This window comes from Hirsutella rhossiliensis (assembly GCF_020360975.1).
Source record: "Hirsutella rhossiliensis strain HR02 chromosome Unknown scaffold00001, whole genome shotgun sequence".
In the NCBI taxonomy this organism is placed as follows: Eukaryota; Fungi; Ascomycota; class Sordariomycetes; order Hypocreales; family Ophiocordycipitaceae; genus Hirsutella; species Hirsutella rhossiliensis.
In genome coordinates this window covers 9,113,724-9,131,854 of record NW_025408667.1, presented here as the reverse complement: position 1 = coordinate 9,131,854, position 18,131 = coordinate 9,113,724, and positions in this window count along the sequence as shown.

Here is an 18,131-nt window from a genome sequence, read left to right as displayed (position 1 = left end):
AAAAGGATCTTTAATTCTATATATAATACTAGAGCTACTAAGTATATAGTATCTAATAAGAATTTCCTTATTAACTATAAAGAAATTAAGTTTAAAGTTTACTAGGGAAAAGCTTTATTTATATTAGTAAAAGGAAAGGGGGACTTAGTATTTAAGTTCCTATATAGTAGAAAAGGGTATATCCTTTAAAACTACTTTTATATACCTAAATTAAAGGTAAATATTCTATCCTAATTTTATTTTAGTAATATCTATGCTTTAATAGGAGGAATTAAGTCCTTTTATTAAAGAATAAAGCTAAGGTCCTTACTAAAGGATTTATTAGAAATAAATTATATTATATTCTTATAAAACCTTTATTAAAACGCTAATCGATCCTTATTATATCTTTAAAAGTAAAGGATATAGATTTTTATACTTAGTACTTTTGCTTAGGGTATATAAATAGTAGGGCTATTTTAAAAATATTAAAAAGATATAATAAATATATAAAAATACCTCTAAAAAGGAAAATAAAATAAGGTAGTACGAAATATATATTAAAGCTAAAGTAACGAATAAGGTTAATAAATAACCCTTATATAAGTCTTATTTCTATTTAGAAAAAACTATATTAGATATTTAAGGGCTAATTAAAGCACCTACTTATAATAAATATTATTATTATATTTCTTTCTTAGATATAAGAACCTAATATCTGGAAATATACCTTCTTCGAAGAAAAGGGGAAGCTCTAAATAGGTTCCTAGAATTTAAAATAAGGTAGAAAATAACCTTAAAAATACTAGGATTAAAGAAGTATTTTCTAATAATACTAAAGAATTTATAGATAAAATAAAGCTTTACTATAAAAAAGAAGGAATTACTTTTAATTCTAGTCCTCTTAGGACGCTTAAATCTAATAGTAAAATAAAAAGAATAAATCGTATAATATTAGAAAAAGTATAAGCTCTTTTATTTACTACTAAGCTTCTTAAATATAAGAGTCTTTAACTATTATTATCGCGAAGCGTAGCCTAATTTCGTAGTTCTTAGAGATATCCCTTAGTATAAGGGACCTAGGAAGCTAAAAACACTTAGTATAAAAAACAGGTTTTAAAGAAGGAGCTAAAAAGAGGTATAGAAAGAAAGGTAGGGGTATAAGGGGAAGTAGAAGTAGCGATAGCTTCCTATAGAGGTAGTAAGAGATAAGACGGATATACCGGCAACGGCTAGAAAGGAGGGGAAAAACTAGTAAAAGGCTTAGTAGTTAAAAGGATATTAATAGCTTCTTTAAGTAGGATCTTCTTTATTAATTAAGATACTAGATAGGTATAAAGAGGGGCGATAGATAGAAAAAAGAAGGATAATTAAGGCAATATAATAATTACTCCCCTACTATAATTACTACTCCTATAAGAATTAAATATCTCTGCCCTACCTATCCGACCCCTTACTTTTACTTTTACTTTTATATATTTTATATATACTTTTCGTATCTCTCTTCGCGAGAGTTATAAGCCCGGGAGGAATAAAATTCCTATACCTTCCGGCTACTATAAAAGGCACCTTTCTTATATCCCTCGTAGCTTCCTTTTACCCCTCTTACTTAAAAAGCCGATTTTTACCTAACTTTTCTACCCTTCCCTATAATAATAACGAAATCCGACTCCTCTACCGTCCCTATAGTCCGTAGGACGATTCTTATAGAGCTATAAGATTAAGATAAGTAGGTAAAGGAGCTACGGGCTCGTATAGATAGAACTATTTATAATTTAGTCTTCTTTAATAAGAAGGACCCTCTCGAGCCCCCTCTTCGTCCTAGGGCAACGGAATTTATAGAAGGAGCTTCCCTCTTCTCCGAGCTAACCTCCGTATAATAGAGAGCTTTTTCTACTACCTTAGGTAACTACGAGAGTCACCGTAAGGAATACCTTTATAAGACAAAGCTACTAACTACTATATATATAGCAATAATAGAATCCGTTAGTGCCGTAAAGCTAATTACTCTTTAAGAGGAAGAGACTCCTAGGTAGTAGCTTTTAAAGCTTAAGACCTTAATAGCTCCCTTAAGGGGCTATATAACTAACCGTATTAAGAAGACCTATATAGTATATCTAGGAGCCTTCTCTACTAGAAACCTACTAGCTTCGTCGTAGCTAGCTATATAAGAAGAAATCCTTAAGGAAGCTAACTAATACTTCCTTATAGAAGCTCTTTCCGGCTAGTAGCTATAGGATATATCTCTACTAATAAAGCCTATTAGTAACGGTTACTTAACTATCTTTTAAGAAGCTAGCCGGGAACTAGATAAAGAGGCTACTAGAGTATAATAGTAAGTAATCTTATTCCTTCGTAGCTAGCACTCGACCTACTGCCCCTATAGCTACTATAGCCCCTATTACTACGGCTCCCGCTGCTGCTACGGCTGTTACTCCTTTAGCTCCTCCTTCCTCGAGAGCCTTAACCCTATCTTTAACGGCTGCCCCGGTCCCGGCTCCGCCTCTTACTCCGGGCCCGGCCCCGGTCCCGTTAGTTAGACCGGCCCGACTAGTCCCCTAATAGACCTTTTAGTCCGTTAGTCGAAAAATCAGGGAACTAGTCGAAATCGAACCTCTTTATTAAAATTAGTAATAAGGGGTAAAAAGGGGAGGTTTTTAAGTAGACCTTCTAGATCGGGACGAGGATTCCTCGAAGAAATAAAAGACTAAGCGAAACATCTGCCTAGCCTATAAATCCTAAGGCCATCGATTATTATAATGCTAGTAGGTCTTCGAGGAAAACCGACCTAAAGGATTTAACCCTTTAAAGAGGCTATAAGAAACGATATAATAGTCTCTTAAGGAGGACCCCTCGCTATAGAAGAAGATAGACGAGATTTAGGTTACTAGGAAATAGTAATTAACGCTACTACTATAAATTCGAGGAAAGATTATTAGTATAGTAAATCTAGCCTTCGTCTTCCCTACGGATTAATAAGGCTAAAACCAACCGTTAGGACCCTCTAACTATCCCCTACGAAAATCAGCTATCCTTAACTCTAGTACTTCCCTTAATATCTATAATATACTCTTATAATTCCGGTCCTTTAAGAAGGCATAGAGGGAATATCTTATTACTAGGGAATTAACCGTATAAATAGAGGGATATAGAAGGGTAAATTTTACGATAGAATTACCTAATAGGTCTATACGAATTCTTCGACGAAAAAGGGTAGCTTTTTGCCCTTAATTTTTAACGAGCTTAATTTCCTTCCGCTTTCTTCGAAAGGAAGGGATCTTCTAGGATATAACGTCTAAGCCTACGAGGCTAGTCTAGAAGAATTAGACTATTAGGCTTATCGAGGAAAAATTCGGTTAATTTGTTCTCGAATTCCGACCTATCCTTAGGAAGGAATCTCTCGAAAAGTTAGCTTTCCTTGCTTAAAGGAGGGTAGGTTTAAAGGACCCTCTTCCGGCAGCCTAAGGAGACGGTCTTCTTTAGCACGCATAACTTAGTTACCCGGGCCCCGTAGCTTTATATAAGCTAGGCTAATAATAGGGCATATAAATAAGGGGCCTAAAGACCGTCGAATACGAATACTACGGCTAAGGGAAGACTAGGAGACGAATTTCTAGACGGACCTTAATATAGCTAGACTAGCTATATAAGGAAATTTAGGTTAACTAGACCGACGTCTCTAGGGACTAGGAAAGCTTCGTTAGGGTAATGTTTTTTATAGACGCTTTTTTAGGGATAGTTTTCCCCTATTTCTTATAGACCTACCTAAGTAAGTATAACTAGTCTGCCCTCTAGGACTTCGTTAACTAGATAAATTCCTACTTTAGCTATAAGGTAAAGAAGATACGGTTTAACGGAGAGCTATTTACGAAGGATATCTTAAATTAGCTTTAAAAAAGGGGCATTTTACCCCTCCTATTAGCACCGAATACCTAGGCCTAGAACGGAGGGGCAGAAAGATTAAGGGGTGCTATAATAGAAAGGGCCTATATAATAAGACTTACTATAAAGCTTCTATACGACCTTTAGAGGGAAGTTATTAAGACCGCCTATTACCTATAGAACTAGACCCCTAGGGACCCTAAGGACTATAGGGAACTAAACTAAGGAATAGACTAAAAATCCCCCCTCGAGCTTTTTACGGAAAAGAGGGCCTCGCTAGCCTACCTTCGTGCCTACGGCTATAAGGTATACGCTATAACTACCGATATATAGCTAAAAAGGAAGAAGAAAAGAAAGCTTAATCCTAGAGCCTTTATTAGTTACCTTATTAGTTATAATTCTATAAATATCTTCCGGATCTAGATTCCTCTTCTATAAAAGGTTATTTCGATAAGGGATATAATTTTCGACGAATCTAGCTTCTTCGATAGAAAGAGGGATTAATAGCCCCTCTTACTCTTATAACGTTAGCTAATATAGAAGATTTAAATCCCCCCTTCCTAATAGTCTTAAAAAGAGGTCCTAGATAAGGAAACGGAGGAAGAAACTAACGTCGAAGTAGTCGAGGATAACGCCGACTTCGAAGAAGAAGAGGAAGCTACTAGATTAGATAATCTAGACGAAGAAGGAGACTATAGGAAAGCGGTAGAGCTAGAATACGCTTACCTTCCTACGCCTCCTCTTATAGAATAAGAAGAAGATCTAAAAGTAGCTTTTTTAGTTAGTCTTCCTATCTCGACCCTTAAGGGGGTAGGAAAGGCACCTCTCTTAAAGGATTACTAAGCTGCCTTTATATCCTTGCTTCGAGAAGCAAAGGAAGGTATAGGGCCCGATACGGTTATAAAAGAAGACTAATCTCTCCCTTATTTCGATCGTTTTTCCGACTTCTATCTAACGCCTATAGAAGACGGTTCCTACGGAGCATTTATAGTAGGCCGGCTTTTTAAGCCTCTATTAGTAAGGAAGGTATATAAAAGAGACCTCCTAGACCTACTAGTAAACTAGAAGTAGCTAGAAAAACACACCTTTAAAGACTAGTTTTTCTAGGCCTAGAAAGACCACCTAGCCTTATATAAGGAGATAGGGTCTTTCGAAGAGGTCCTTAAGGAAAAGGTAATAGGAAAATAGGTCCTTAGCTATAAGTAGGTCTTTATTTATAAGACTAATAAATATAGCTTCCTTTAAAAGTATAAAGCCTAGCTAGTTATCTATAGGAATTAATAGGAAAAAGGGGATCTACCTACTAAGGCAACTACCTTAGTAGGGATATCTTTTTAGACCCTTATAGCTATAGTAGCAAAATTCGACCTCGAGCTCGATTAGATAGATATAGTTAACGCGTTTATTAACTGCCTACTTAAGGAAGAAGAAGTTATCTATATACGACTTCCTCTTAGTTTCTAATAACTAGGAAAGGTTCTATAGCTTAGGAAAGCTCTATACGGACTATAAAGATTACCCCTTCTTTAGTAATAGTATTTAATAGGTTCCCTCGAAGCCCTAGGCTTTACGAAAGTCCCTTAAGAACCGTATATAATATAGAAGGGTAAAATCATAGTCTTCTTCTATATCGACGATATTATCTAGGCCTACCTAAAAGAGGAAGAAGCTACTACTAGGGAGGCTATACGAGGCCTATAATAAAGGTATAAGATAACTAGGCTAGGAGAGCTAAATTAGTTCCTAGGAATATAAATCCTTTAAAATAGGTCCTAATAGACTATCTAGCTTACCTAAGACGCTTATATCGATAAGGTCGCTTATACATTCCTCCTTAATTCCCTCGATAAGAAGCTTCTATCTACGCTTATATTAAATAAAGAGCTTTTACTTAATCCGTCCTTTTAAGCTAGGGAGTAAGAGAAATACTAATATTAATAGAAGGTAGGCTCCCTACTTTTTTTAGCTATTTCTACTAAACCGGATATTTCTTTTACGGTCTCCTAGCTAGCTAGGTATAACTAGAATCCTAGCCCTAGGCACTAAGAAGTAGTAGACTAAGCAATCCTTTATCTCTATTTAACGAGGTTATATAGTCTACGCTTAGGAGGGTAGGGAAGGAAATTAGCTGCTAAAATCTTCTTTTATTTAAGTGATTTATCCTTTATAGATAATTCCTTAGATAGAAAGAGCTTATAAGGGTATATTATAACCTTTTTTAGAGGAACTATTGCTTAGAGAGCTTCGAAGTAAGCTACTATTACTATATTAAGCACGGAGGCAGAGCTACTAGCTCTTTTAAAAGTATTAAAGGAAGCGATTTTCCTTAGCCGGCTACTAATATCTTTATAACTATAAATCCCGACCCCGTTAGCTATAGAATATAATAATATATAGACTATATAGATTCTTATAAAGGAAAATAGTAAGCTATCGACCTAGCTATAGTATATCGATATCTACTAGTATTAGTTACGCTAAGAGGTCTAAAGGGGACTTATTTCCGTCCGTTAGGTTCTAATAGTATCGATAAAAGCTAACGGTCTTACGAAGCCCTTACTAAAGTAGAAGCTAGCTATCTTTTTATAGTAAATTAGGCTAGAAGACGTTCGAGAGAAGCTATCCTTAGAAGCCCGCCTTAAGAGTCTATAAGAGGAGCTAATAGCACGTAGGAGGAAGGAGACGTCTATAGCTAAAGAGAGGAATTAGGACTTATCCTAAAAGAGGGCCCCTAGCTTAATTAGGACTTATTCTTCTTAAAGGCCCCCCTTTTAAGGACTTATCCTTAGAGAAGCCCCCCTTTCTTATAAGACTTAATTTCCTCCTTAGGCCCCTTTTTCCTAAAGTAGGTCTAAAAGAGCCTAGGGCTAAAACCCGGATTTCTCGAGTAGGGGATAAGTATAGACTAAGACCTCCTCTATACGCTTACCGGCCTAGGTATTTAGCTTTACCCTTTCTATAAGGGCAGGCTATAGCTAAGGGTATATATCGCGAAGCGTAGCTTAATTTCGTAGTTCTTAGAGATATCCCTTAGCACGAGGGACCTAGGAAGCTAAAAACACCTAGTATAAAAAATAGGTTTTAAAGAAGGAGCTAAAAAGAGGTATAGAAAGAAGGGTAGGGGTATAAGGGGAAGCAGAAGTAGCGATAGCTTCCTATAGAAGTAGCGAGAGATAAGACGGATATGCCGGTAACGGCTAGAAAGGAGGGGAAAAACCGGTAAAAGGCTCGGTAGTTAAAAGGATATTAGTAGCTTCTTTAAGTAGGATCTTCTTTATTAATTAAGATACTAGACGGGTATAAAGAGGGGCGTTAGATAAAGGAAAGAAGGATAATTAAGGCAATATAATAATTACTCCCTTACTATAATTACTGCTCCTATAAGAATTAAATATCTTTGCCCTACCTATCTAACCCCTTACTTCTACTTTTACCTTTATATATTTTATATATACTTCTTATATCTCTCTTCGTAAGAATTATAGGTTATAGGCTTAGGCTATATCCTAAGCTATATAAGTTATATATAAAGAGCCGGATCTTATATATATATATATAGGCTAGCCGTATATAAAAGAGCTCTATATAGCTTATTAATATTATCTTATAGATAGCACCTATATATATACCTCTACTTACTCTATAATAGTATAAGTTATTAACTAATAGATCTAATAGATATCTCCTTAAAAAGGGTGCCGCTTCCTTAAGGGAGTATCCTACTACCCCTTAAGCGGATAGAAAGTATTATAGCTATCCTAGAAGTAATTAAAAGCGCGACGGCTAGTAAGAAGAATAAGGTTCTTACTATACTAAGGGAGCCGTCTATAAGACTAGCGTTAACCCCTATAACCTCTATAATACTAGTTATAGCGGCGGTACTACCGATATAAAAGCTACTTCCTTAGCCGACTTAGGACGATAAGCCTAAGTCCTTTTACTTCTTCCTTTACTAGCTATAAACGAAGTTTATAATAGATAAGAAATAGGGCCTAAACGGCTATTATAATATAGCGTAGTATTTACTTTTTTATATACTACTAGAGCCCTAGATATAGCGGATCTCTAGATTCTAAGATAAGGGCGGCCCTAGGGGTAAACGCAACCTATAGGACTTCTTTTAATACCTTATATATACGTTTAGCAATATATAGGAGCGGGAGAAGGCGTAGGATAGGCTATAGACCCTTAGGTAAAGGGATAGGTAAACCTTTAGTAAATTCCTCCTTAACTTTAAAGAAATACTCTTATAGGCGGCAGGAACTATAGTATAAAAAGATAGCGCGAAGCTTATATAGTTATAAAACTTAATTACGCTAGCTCTATAAGAGCTACTTATCCCTATAATTATACCTACTAACTATAGTAAGTATATAAGCCGTTTAATAATGGTAGTATAAAGCTATAAGTAAACGCTATGTTTTTAAAAGCTTTATAAGTATACGCTATATAGTAGTAATAAGATTACTACCCCTTTATAAGAGGAATAGCTAACTATTAATATTAATAGGGATACCTTAATATTAGCTACTTATATAGACCGAGCTAAACGCGGTAGGAAGTTATTATTAAATATCCTTTATACTATCCTATACTTTAAGTAGCGGGTAAAGTAAGTAATAAGCAAGGAAATTAGGAAAAGGAAGGCTAACGGCCGCTGCCTATATTATAGCGCGTTTATATACTTTTTATTAAAATGCCCCTTCCTTTTAGCTAAACGGCCTATAGTAGTTTAAGCGGTAAAGATAGAACCGCTCCTTACTTTAGATAATAAAGAGGACTCCGCGCCCTTAGGCCTAGAGGAAAAAAAGTAGCTTTAGAGTAAAGATAGGCTTTAAAGCCTTAATTACTAATACTAGTAAAAGAGAAAAAGGAATTATCCGCTTATATAAAGGAGGAGCTTACTTTAATATAGGTTATAATTAATAACTCTTTACTTATCGCCGCCCTTATAAATAAGGGCTACTAGTACTACGCTATAGTTAATTAAGCGCTTATATAAGAGATATAAGTATTAATAAAGAAGATCGCCCTAAGGTAAGTAAAAGGCGCCTTAAGCGTAATAGAAAGTATAGTAATTAAGGGTATTATATAGCTAGCTATAAAGGTCGATAGTTACTATAAGCTTATTATAGCTTATATAATCCCTTAACTAGAGTTTCCCTTAATCCTTAGGAAACCTTAGTTATTATATATAGAGTTATACTTAGTTTTATACTAAAAGAAGCGATAGTTTAGGCCTATATAATAATAGGTCTACTATAATAATAGTTTTATAAGCGTTAGACTAAGTATATAAGCTTTATACTTAGCTTAAAAAGTCCTTACCTTTAGTTTTATAAGAACTATATAATAAGTAGAGCGGGAGGAAGGCTAAGTAGCGGCTAATATAGTAGTTTATATAGTTAGCTTAGTAGATATTAATAAGTCCCTTTAAATAAAGAAGCTAAAGTCGCCCTCTAAGCTATAGTAGTAGATACTAAAGCGCTTTTATAACCTCTTATTACTATTTAAGTCCTAAGAAGTAGATAAGCTTAACTTATATAAGCTAAGGGTAAACTATAAGATTATACTTTATACTAATAAGAAGGAGTAAGAACTACCTATACTATTTAGACCGCTATATAGTATATTATATATAGAGCTACTAGTACTAAAAAAGACGCTAAGGGACTTCTTAGATAAGGGTTTTATTTAAGTAAGTAGCTCTAAGGTAAAAGCGTCGGTCTTATTTATATATAAACTAAGGGGCGGGATATAGTTCTATTATAACTATATAGCTCTAAATATAATTATAAGGCTAGACCGCTACTATTTACCTTTAATCTTAGATACGCTCTATAACCTTTTAAAGGTAAAGTAGTTTATAAAGCTAGATATAAAATAGGCGTTCTATAAGGTATAGATCTTAGAGGGTAATAAGTAAAAGATAGCGTTTTATATACGCTATAGCTTTTTTAAGTAGCTTATAACGCCCTTTAGCCTTTTAAGAGCGCCCGCTACCTTTTAATATTATATTAATAATATACTTTAGGACTTTCTTAATAAGTTCGCTTTTATATATATAGATAATATCCTTATCTATATAAGCGGCTCTTATAAGGACTATATATAAAAAGTATAGAGGGTCTTAGAGCGCCTTTAACTTTATAGGCTTTACCTTAACTTAAATAAGTACGAATTTAAAGTTAAGAGGGTTAAGTACCTAGGCTTTAATATCTATATAGGTATAGGTATATAGGCGGATCCTATAAAGATCTAGGCGATTTAGGACTAAGTAGCCCTAACTATATAGATAGGTATATAAAGCTTCCTTAGGTTTATAAACTATTATAGGATATTTATTAAGGGCTTCTCTTATATTATAATGCCCTTAAACGAGATTACTAGGAAGTAGACCGCTTTTTATTAAGGGCCTATATAAGATAAAGTATTTTATATACTTAAGGACCTATTCTTATAAGCCTTAGTACTACTTTAGTAGGACTTTAACTAGTCTATATTAGTTAAAGCAAACTATAGCGGCTAGGTACTTAACGGAACGCTCTATTAAAAGGTAGATAGGCGGAAGTAACTAATAGCGTTCTACTCCTATAAGCTAACCTTAGTAAAGCGGAATTACGCTATTTATAATAAAGAGATACTAGTAATTATTAGCTACCTTAAGTAATAGTAAGTAGAGCTTTAGAGCTATAAGAGCTTTAAGGTTCTTATAGACTATAAGAACCTTAAGTACTTTATAACCCGCTAGTACCTCTTAAAGCGGTAAGCCCGCTAAGTAGAGTATCTCTTATACTTTAACTTCTCGATTAAGTACCGGCTAAGGTAGGACTTTATAGTCTTAAACGCGCTTTCCTAGAAGGATTAAGACTAGCTAATAGGAGCGGATATCGAGGCCTAGGATCTATAGCTTATCCTATAAGAGGCGCTACGGACTTATATAAGAGCTTCCTTAGTAAAGGGAGGCGCGGTACTAATAGATAAGCTTTCCCTTATACCTTTACCTTAGCCTAGTAAGAAGGGATAGACTAGCCTAAGGGCGTATATAGCGCGGGTATTCTAAGATAAGGTCCTTTAACGCTTATAGGATAGGATATTATCTCTAGACTATACTTATAAGAGTATACGCTATACTATTAAGTTTAGCGCTTAATACCTCGATTTAAAGCTAAAGCTAAAGGTATAAGTAGCTAATGTCACGGAGTAGGTAGAGGCGTGCGCGTAGGTGCCGTCCGTAGGATAATATTAATAAGCTATGCAGAGCTCTTCTATGCGCGGCTAGCCCGCCCCTATACTTACGGGATCCGGCCCTCCGCACGTAACTATACGGCTTAGGCCGCGGCCTAAGCCTATCACCCATAATAGTCAAAACTCTTATATAATGCCCTCCTCGAGCGCGGCGTAGTGCTATCCTATTAACGGCTCCCGCATAATTAGGCCCGTGCCGCGGGCTCTTCCCTGCCCTTTCCCGTTAATAGGGCCGGCCCTACTAGCCCTATTATCCCCGCGCCCGTTAGCCCGGGCAGCTGGGACCCGGCTCTATACTCGTCGGCCGGCTGGCCGTTTAAATAGGGGCGTAACCTATTATATGCGCCCCTAGGTAGCCGGCGGCTAGTCCGGACCTACGTGAGCCTTAGGTTGCCCGTCCCCTCTACCTTAGGCAGCATCCTCTACTAAGGGGTATATAAGGCGGCATCCCCTCCTTCCCCCTTCCCTTCCTTCTCTCCTTTCTTTAACCGCAGTAGTAGCATTAATAGGTAAGTTCCGCTCTACCCGGGGCGTTGGTCCGTTCTTAGCTATGCGGGCCGCTCTATTAACGTATGCTCGTAGTAGCAGCGGCAGCAGCAATAATAGCCCTAACAACAATAATAACTCTAACTAGTAAGTTCCGCGCCTTATAGAGCGGGAGGCCGTATTCCGTCGTGCTAACTTCCGCGATAGATATATCCGCCTCTCCCTCTCCTACCTCCTCCTTCTCGGAGCGTGCGGAGTCGTTCGTCGACGCCGTGCTGGCCGCGGCCGACGACGACTCCGCCGCTGCCGCCGCTCCTGCCCGCGCCGCTGCCACCGCTCCCACCGCCGCCGCCGCCGCCTCTGCTGCGCTATTCGCTCTCACGTCGCCCCTTAGGGTGACGACGCCGTCCCCGCCGCTACCCGTGACGCCCGGCCCCTCGGCCCCCGCCTCCGTCTCCGCCACCCCCATAAGTCCGCAGTCAGGCAAGCGTAATAGACGTTGTCCGCTAACCTCCTATAGCATAAGCGCTAAGTATAGGCCGGCGCCGCCCGCTCGGCCCCCTATATGCGTTGTGCGTCGTAGGAGCTCGACTGCTCCGACTAGGCCGGGCGCCGCCGCGGCGGCAGCTGCTACTAGTGCGAGCGAGCCGGCCGCGCCTATAAGGCGGCGCCTCCCGTCTTGCTCGCTGCGGCGTTGGCTTAGAAGGCCGGCTCGCACGGGCAGGCGCGGGGGGCTGCTAAGAAGCGCCTTACCGCCGCCGCCGCCGCCTACCGCAACCTCCGCGCCCTCGAGCGATGGGGCCTTATGCCTAAGTAAGTCCTACTCCTCCGCTCCCCTATTTCCGCCTCTAACGCACCCGGCGCCAGGGACACTACCTCCGTCGCCCGGCTTAGAGGGCCGCCTTAGCGCCCTAGAGACCGCCGCCGCCGCTAATAAGAAGGAGGCCGACGAGGACGACGATAACGAAGATAATAATAATAATAACGATAAGGAATAGGCGTAAGCGTGCGGAACGCTCCTTCCTATACGGGCCTAGCGAAAGCGGTCTGCTTCCGGTAATCTCGTTTAGGGCATTATAATACGGGAGAAGCCCCTAATAAACATCCTATAATAGTTCGCGAACCTAAGGAAGCTCCGTACGCCTATCTACGTAGTTAGGGCAGCCTAGTCCCGAATCGCCTAGATCTTTGCGGGGTCCGCCTATATGCCTACGCCTGCGTAGATAATAAAGCCTAGGTACTTAACCCTCTTAACCCCGAACTCGCACTTATCCGGGTCGAGGTAGAGCCTATAAAGTTAGAGGCGCTCTAGGACCCTCCGTACTTTCTATATATAGTCCTCGTAGGGGCCGCTCGTATAGATAAGGATATTATCTACGTATACGGAGGCGAACTCGTCGAGGAAGTCCCGAAGCACGTTATTAATATAACGCTAGAAGGTAGCGGGCGCTCCTAAGAGGCCGAAGGGCGTTATAAGCTACTCGAATAAGCCGTAGCGTATACGGAACGCCGTCTTCTACTCGTTACCCTCCGAGATCCGTACCTTATAGAACGCCTATTTTATATCTAGCTTCGTAAACCACTTCGCCTTCGAAAGGTTACGGAGCGTATCCGAGATTAGGGGCAAGGGGTAGCGGTCCGGCCTTATAATTACGTTTAGGGCCCTATAGTCGTAATAGAACCGTATCCCGCCCCCTAGTTTACGCATAAATAGGACCGGCGCTCCTACTTCGGAGCTGCTTACTTAAATAAAACCCTTATCTAGGAGGTCCCTTAGCGTCTTCTTTAGCACTAGCAGCTCCGCGTATAATATGCTATATAGCGGTCCGAACGGTGCGGGCAGTTCCTGCCCCTTCTTATCGGTGCGGAGTACGATCCTATAGTCTACCCCCGGCTTATGCGGGTTAAGCTTATCCGCTTCCTAGGACTCGAATAGCGGCAGGAGGTCGTGAAAGCGCTCCGGTATCTATTGCCGTAGCTTAGAGGGCGACTTTGGCTTTTTTGTCCGGAGGGCCTTGTCGATGTCCGCTAGGCTGACTACGTAGACCGCTGCGTTAGCCGCTGCCCGGCCTTGCCCCCGCTCTACCCGTCGCACGGTTCCTACGAAGATAGAGGCAAGGACTTCTTATGCCGAGTATAAAGCTCGTACGCCTGGTCCTACGCCTACGGAACCGTCGTCGTAGCGGACCCACCGTTACGTAGGCCTAAACTATAGCTTCCTCTAGTACGGAACCGAGTATAACTCTATATATAATAACCAGGGTTTCCCGAGGATTAGGGGAAACTCTAGTTAGGGGATTACATAGGCCACGATAAGCTTATAGCAACCGTCGACCTCTATAGCTAGCTACGTAATGCCCCTAATTACCGCACCCTCTATCGCGCCTAAGGCGCCCTTTACTCGCCTTAGGGCGATCTTTTCTACCGGCACTTATATCTCTCGTAAGCGCCTCGTTAACTACGGCGTAGCACTAGCAGCCCTCGTCTATAAGGGCGGCAACGGGTAAGGAGTTATTAATTATAACCTATATTAAAGTAGGCTCCTCTTCTATACGGGCGGATAATTCTTCCTTCTCCTTTACTAGTACTAGCAATTAGGGCTCTAGAGCCCGTCTTTGCTCTGGAGCTACTCTTTTTCCTCTAGGCCTAGGGGGGCGGAGTCCTCCTTATCGTCTAAGGCGAGGAGCGGTTCTATCTTCGCTACTCGAACCGCTATAGGCCGCTTAGCTAAAAGGAAGGGGCATTTTAATATAAAGTGCGTAGATGCTCCGCAACGTAGGCAGCGGCCGTTAGCCTTCCTCTTCCCGATTTCCTCGCTCGTTACCTACTTCGCCCGCTGCTTAGAGTGCGGGGCGGTATAGGGGGTGGTCGACGGCGTCTTCTTGCCGCGTCTGGCCCGGTCCGTGCGGGTAGCCGATATTAGGGTGTCCCCGTCCGTGTCGATAGCCGGTTATTTATCTTACGGAGGGGCGGTGATCCCGTCGCCGCTATGCGGCGTGCGCTTACGGAGCTTCTAGAAACGCGGCGTCTGCTCGTAGCCCTAAGCTACCTTTATTAACCGGCTCACGTACTCGCCGTAGTTAGTAGGCATAATTATAGGGATAAGCAGCTCCTATAGGGCCGGCGTAATCGAATTCCGTAGCTATATAAGCTTCGCGCTGTCTTCCTATACCGTAGTCCCCGCTGCCTATAAGAGCGTCTCTTCGAAATCGGGAAGGAATTCGCTAAAGGTTTATCCGTCTCTCTGCTTAAGGGTCCGTAGCCTATCTTACGCCTTCTCCCGCTCCTACACGTTGCCGAACGCATGTATAAGGTGTTAGAAGAAGTCTTATAGGTCGCGTCTGCCCCTAGGGCCGCCCTTATCCTCGAATCCGGAGATCCGCCGTATCTAAGGCTCCGGCAGCGTGTAGAGGAGCGAATACCACGCTATATCGCGATAGCTATTTAGGCCCTATTTCTCGTCGGTTATAAACTTCGTCTATAGCCGGCTAAGGAAGAAGTAAAAGGACTCCGGCTTGCCGTCCTAAGTCGGCTAAGGGAGCGGCTTCCTCGTCGGTGGTGTCGCCGCCGCAACCGGCGTTGCGGAGGCCGTAGGGGTTAAAGCCGGTCTCGTAGACGGCTCCCCTAGTGCAGCGAGAACCTCGTCCTTCTCGCTAGCCGTCGCGCTTCTAATCGCTTCTAGGATAGCTACGATACTTCCTATCCGTCCGGGGAGGGGCGGAGTGCTTCCTCGAGGGGGAGGCGCCCTCTCCGGAGAGACATCTATTAGATCTATTAATTGATAGCTTATACTATCACGGAGTAGGCAGAGGCGTGCGCGTAGGTGCCGTCCGTAGGATAATGTTAATAAGCTATGCAGAGCTCTTCTATGCGCGGCTGGCCCGCCCTTATACTTACGGGATCCGGCCCTCCGCACGTGACTACACGGCTTAGGCCGCGGCCTAAGCCCATCACCTATAATAGTCAAAGACTCTTACAGCTAACTATTATATCGACCTATAGGGGCATTTACGTTAGCGGGGGGAACTATAAGTACCGGGCGCGCTATATACTATAAAAGCTAAGGAAAAGGATAGACTATTAAAGCTAAATAAATAGAATAAGCTTTAAGGGAAGCTAGTCTAGCTCGTCTATAACTTTAATATTATAGGCTACCTAGGTTAGTAGGGTATAGTAGTAGGCCTTATAAGGGATTTTTACTAGCCCCTTTTATAGTACTATATTTACCGCTTTCTTTATAACTATAATATCTATAGCTATACTAAGATTTAAAGGGCGTAGCTTAAGGGGCTACTTAAGTAGCTTTTAGTACCTAACTAGTTCTATATATATATATATATATAGACTTTATAACGGACCTTTTACTTATAGAAAGTAGTAACCGCTATATATAAGTAATTAAGGACTAGCTTAGTAAATTAGTAGTACTAAAGCTAATACCGTTTATAGATATAAAAGCTTATATAAAGCGCTTCCTATAGTACTAGGCCCGCTTATATAGCTAGCTAACCTTTATTATAAGTAATAAAAGATCGAACTAAACTAGCCGCTTTTAATAGTACCTATACTAGCTACTTTAAATTATATAGCTACTTAGTATAGCTTATTACTTATAGACTAATAAGGGACTTAAGAGGGTTAACTAAGAAGCGTAGGCGTATTTATAGGTAGTAGTAGCCTATAACTAAGTAGACTAAGACCGCTAGCTCCCTATAGCCTAGCTCGCGTTAAATAGTAAACTATAGGCCTTTATTAAGATAGCTCCCTTCTATACTATATATAGCTTTAAGCCGCCCTCCCTGATCCTATTTACTATAGATATAGTAGTAAAGTAATATAGTAGTTCGTTCTTAAAAAGCCGCGCCTCTATATTTATATAGAAGCTATAGGAAACTAAAGAAAACTATTAATTTATAATAGCCGCCTTAGCATAAGATTAAGAGCGGTATATTAATAAGACTAAGGCCCTAGTAGATAAGTTTATAGTAAGAGATAAAGTATAGCTTAACCTCCGTAACTATAGGTTAGCGTAGCTAAAAAAGAAGCTAGATTAGCTATATATAAAGTTTATAGTACGGAGGGTTATTAGCCTATAAGTAGTAAAGCTCGATAATCTTTTAATAAGGGTCTATAATAAGATTAACGTTAACCTCCTTCGCTAAGCCTCCTTTAACCCGCTACCTATATAGGAAGTAGCGGACGCTTAACCGCCCGCTATTAAGGTAAAAGGGGATAATAAATTTAAGGTTAAGGAGATATAGGCTATACGCTAAAAGAAGGTCGGCTAGGGAAAACGCTAAGAGGTTCTTATAAAGTAACGCGGGTACCTTAACTTAATATAGGAACCTATACGTAAGTTTATAGGAGCTATAGCCCTCGATAAGTTTAAGGCCTTATATAAACTAATAAATAAGAACGACGGACTAGTAGACTACTAGTAATAGCCTAAGCTAGGACTATAAAGTAGGTAAAGTAAAGGGGGTAGTTATAGTAATATAATAATAATAATATAGGTAGAGATAAAAATAGCGTTTATTATAGGGCGGAGCCCTTAGACTACCTAGGCCTATTTCTTATTATCGTCGTTACCTTTATTATTATTATTATTATCCTTATCCTCGTTAGCCTCCTCCTTCTTATTAGCGGCGGCGGCGCTCTCTAGGGCGCTAAGGCGGCCCTCTAAGCCTATAAGCTAGTCGGCGGCGGCGGCGGCTCTAAGGGCGGAGGGGCGGCGGCTAGTATCGGCAGCGGCGGCAGGGGCGGTAGCGGTAGCGGAGGCGGGCACGGCTAAGGGGACCGCCGATAGGGCGACGGAGGCGGTGTCCCTAGCGCCGGGTGCGTTAGAGGCAGAAGCGGGGGAGCGGAGGAGTAAGGACTTACTTAGGCACGAGTACGAGGCCCCATCGCTCGAGGGCGCGGAGGTTGCGGTATATAGCAGCGGCGGCGGTAAGGCGCTTCTTAGTAGCCCCCCGCGCCTGCCCGTGCGAGCCGGCCTTCTAAGCCGACGCCGTAGCGAGTAAGACGGGAGGCGCCGCCTCGTAGGCGCGGCCGGCGCGCGCGTACTAGTAGCAGCTGCCGCCGCGGCGGCGCCCGACCTAGTCGGAGCAGTTAATTTCCTACGACGCATAACGTATATAGGGGGCTGAGCGGGCGGCGCCGGCCTATACTTAGCGCTTATACCGTTTTAGAGATGCTGATTTATTATCTCAACCAGACAGCTTAGTGGGTGCCACGGCAAGGGATAGTAATGTCTGCACCACGGAGAGCAACGTTCCTCTAGAATGCCAACCTTCTGTCGCAATTTACTCATAGAACGGGAAACCAACGGTACAAAACTGCGTTCTTCGTTCACGCAAATGTGGCTTCTGCGTGTACTTGGATCGCGGCTCAGACTCAGGGCCGTGCGAGGTGGATCCTCGGGGACAGGATGCAAAGGTGCGCGGCGTGTGCAAGCTTTGCTCATTGCTGGTTGAACCGGCCGTGCACCTTTACGGCCCGCAGTGTTACTCTTGAGTAATGGGACAGGGGACCTCCGT